Source organism: Rutidosis leptorrhynchoides, chromosome 9, assembly GCF_046630445.1.
Source record: "Rutidosis leptorrhynchoides isolate AG116_Rl617_1_P2 chromosome 9, CSIRO_AGI_Rlap_v1, whole genome shotgun sequence".
Classification (NCBI taxonomy): domain Eukaryota; kingdom Viridiplantae; phylum Streptophyta; class Magnoliopsida; order Asterales; family Asteraceae; genus Rutidosis; species Rutidosis leptorrhynchoides.
The window spans coordinates 112,737,856-112,742,054 of NC_092341.1; positions in this window are offsets into that span (position 1 = coordinate 112,737,856).

Sequence of the window (4,199 nt, forward strand, 5' to 3'; positions counted from 1 at the left end):
GTGCAGATCTTCACATGAGTTTTGTATAGTGTGCCACAAATTTGACTATCATAGCGCCTCTTGAAAATTTCCATGTGCCTTTACTGAAATGACTATCATAGCCCTGTTTGTCGAGAGCTACTCTGGAAATTAAATTCAGCCGAAGATCTGGCACATGGCGGACATCCTTCAAAGTGATTGTGCTCCTGGAACTTGTCTTTATCTTGACATCACCAATTCCGACAATCTCAGCGAAACTGGAATTTTCCATCTTCACAGCTCCAAAGTCACCAGCTTTGTATGTTGTGAAGTATTCCTTATATGGAGTCACGTGGTAGGAAGCTGCAGTATCTACCACCCATTCTGTTTCTTCTCGTGAGACGTGAAGGCATGTCTCATCATGGGTTGAACAATAAGCGACATCACCAGAGATAGTCACTAATGTTTCTCCACCCTTATTCTTCGGCTGTGAACTGCTTTGACCTTGTTCCTCTTTCAATCTATAGCAGTTCTTCTTCATATGTCCCTCTAATCCACAATGATGGGCATTTATATGTTGGTTTTCTGCCATCAGCTGACCTGCCCCTGCTCTTGCTTCTGTCTCTCCATTTATTTTTGCTACTCATTCGCTGTCTCCCCCGATTCTCCGTGACAAAGGCATGGGACTGATCTGTGCCCATGTCCTTTCTCCTTGCCTCTTCACTGAATAGGGCATCCTTGACCATTGACATGGTAAGTTTGCCATTCGGGGCTGAGTTGCTGAGTGTTACTACCAGCGTTTCCCAACTATCGGGAAGGGAACTAAGTAGCAGTAGCTCCTGAACTTCATCGCCAAGTGGCATCTCTACAGACGATAACTGGTTGACCAAGCTCTGGAACTTACTGGTATGCTCGGCAACTGAAGTTCCACTTTTGAGCTTCATGTTGACTAAACGCCTCATCAGCAGGGCTTTATTCCGAGCAGTCTTGGCCTGGTACATGTCCTCCAACTTTTCCAGAGGACATATGCGTCTGTCTCTTGTGCAACATGGTGGAAGACACTATGATCAATCTATTGATGGATCTGACCAATAGTTTTTCGGTTTGATTTCTTCCACTCTTTCTCTTTGGCAGAATCGGGGTTTATACCTTTCAGTTCAATAGGATCGAACAAATCCTTACAGTTGAGTAGATCTTCCATCCGAGGTTTTCACATCGTGTAGTTTGTGGCTGTGAGCATAATCATAGCTCCGGAAGATGATGTTGACTCTTCTGTGGACATTATCACCTTACAAATAATTTTTCAACACAAACGGGGTTGAATTTTAGAAAATAGATATCACCGTTACGTCCGAAACGGTTGAAAATGGTGGAATAGACACTTCGCGGCTCAAATTTCACTTACGGGGCAAAATTATAATTTGTTATAAACTTCAGGGACCAAAAATGAAATTCTAAAAATTTCAGGGACTAAATTATAAAATTTCAGAATTGCTACAGTACTGCTACAGTAACTTGCTACAGTACTGTTATAGTACTTGCTACAGTGCCGCCAACTGCTAAAGTGAATTGCTACATGACTGCTACAGTGAATTGCTACAGGACTTTCTTCTCCGGCGAAAATTCCGGCACCGGTCGTCTTCTCCGTCGAGATTCCGGCGAGTTGACCAAACTTTGACCGCGTTTTCTGGGCTTGTTATAACTCCGTTTAAGTCACCGTTTTTTGCATTGGACTCGGTTCGACGAGACGAATCCAATGGTACACTCAAAATTGAATTTTGAGGAAACTTCAGAAGACCCAAAAACTCAACCAACGTCTCTACCTGGCTCTGATACCACTTGTTAGGAAGAGAGAATCGCCTAGATGTTGGGAGATACAAATTTGAGAGGAAAAATAACTCCATTACTCACAAGAATAGATTACTCGAGTATTTATAAAACTCTAAAAAAAAACTCTCAAACTCACACATACTCTCTAGGTTGTGATTACACTTCTCTGAGTGATTTGGGATGATTTACAATGAAAGTTTACATCTCTATTTATAGGGAAAAATTCTATGGCGGTGAATGGTGTGAACGAGGAAGGTTGGCGGAAGTTAGCGGCCGTCATCGTGTTCAAGTTTGCCACTTCCATACGCGTTGTCAACGTCGGCAGCTTTGAACATCTAGATGACGGCTGGAACAGAGCCATCTAGATGACGGCTGGAAACCACTGGAAACCATCAAACTACAGTTAGACCAAATGAGTTAAATGAGCATTAAAATACACGTTTTATCAAAATTCATTCAATCAATGTTCTAATTTGTTCATGTAATAAACCTACTAATTAACTTTAAGCCATAGTGAAATAAGTAAAACGGGAAGTTGAAACACGTCATTGAACACAATTTAAGATTCAACATATTATCTTCTTTCAAACAATTTCACAAACACCTTATGGGCATCAACACTTGAACCAAAGCTAATGAACTCAGGCTCCCAAAAATTTTCAATAAGTACACTTTACTTCACTATAAACATTCAATAATTATTTGTATGCAAAGCCAATAAAGTATAACTAACCATAATAACACACACAATAAAGAGAAATTATATTGTTCTAATGCCATTAACAACAGTGAGTGAACACAAAGATAATTAAAAGAGTAAAAACAAACGTACAAGTTTGATGGCAAATACCTTATTATATCAGCAACAGAATGCACAAACCTAAGGACTAATCAAAAAATAAGGAAATTGAGCACCCCAACTTATAAAATGAAGAAAATGAAAAGAAACAGAAAACACAGCAAATAATAAACACTCACCGATGCCCAAGAACCGCGTATTTCAAGTGATGGTGTAGTTACGATCGTAAAAATAGACGAAAAAGTATGGAAGGAGCAAAAAAATAAATCAAACATCGTTGGTCACCTCTTCCACCACCACTGACTCGGTGACCACCGCCGTCATCTCCAACAAAGGGTTTCAAACCCTAATAGTGGAAGCGATGAAGACAAGCGGCAACCATAACGCAACATCTCACCTTATTTCAACAACCGAAAACATGAAAAAACGATAACTACCGATGGTAGCGACAAAGGATTCAACCATATTTTGTCTCCCATACCACATATTCACCAAAATAAATCCAAAAAATTGAAAGTCCCAATCTTTTGGAAGCCATAGATCATAATGAGCATGACTGTCGGGATCATTATCAAAAGCGCCTTCCGAAATCCGCCATAAGCAAGCTAGGCCAACCCCTTACACTTATCCTTTAATGTGCCACAATCTATAAAAGGTAAACACCGAAGGAGTAAGCTAGAATGCTTAGTGAGTGCAATACTTATATGCATACATACATAAACCACTTACTTGCGCAACTTACACATAACCGCGTACAAGATAGCATCACTAACGCATATAAACACAACCGAGTACAAGCTAGCATGTTGATTGGAAAAGACAAGAATATAACACGCTACACTACTTATAACGACATACGAATGCAATATGGTTAACCATACCTAAATGTGCTACACTACTTGGCCGAATCCCAACTTTTCCAACATATAATCGAGAAAATCCAAATTTACGGTATCGTATGCCTTTTCGAAATCCACTTTAAAAATCAATAATTTCTTTTTGCTCTTCTTATACCATTCCATCGTCTCATTAAGAATCATTGGACCATCAAGGATTTGTCTTCCACGAATGAAAGCCGATTGTTCCTTTCAAATCACCTTGTCGATAATCTTACCAACTCTCGTCGTCAAAATCATGGTAATAATCTTGTAAACACCTCCGATAAGTGAGATAGGACGAAAGTCCGGTATACGAGAAGGTGATGGTACCTTAGGGATTAGTGATCAACTAACCTAGATACATAGACATATCCATGAGTTCATTGCGACAAGCTGAGTCATCTAGGCTCGATACATGTTGCAAGAAAAATCTCTAGCCCGTCGTTTAACCTAAACCAAAAAACGAATCTGACCAGCAACAATTCATTTTTTTCTTCCTTCCAATTCGCCATCGTTCTCAAACTCGAAACCTTGAGCTCATGATACCACTTGTTAGGATTTATGACCTAAACAAGACCGATGATTTATACTAATCACCACACCCACGAACGAAAAACGAATAATAAAGCATAATGATAAAGATAAATGACACGGGATTTAACGTGGTTATATCCCAACTCCAAAACACGGAGAAGAGTTTACTCTAAGGGTGCAAACTAGAGATTTTTCACTAT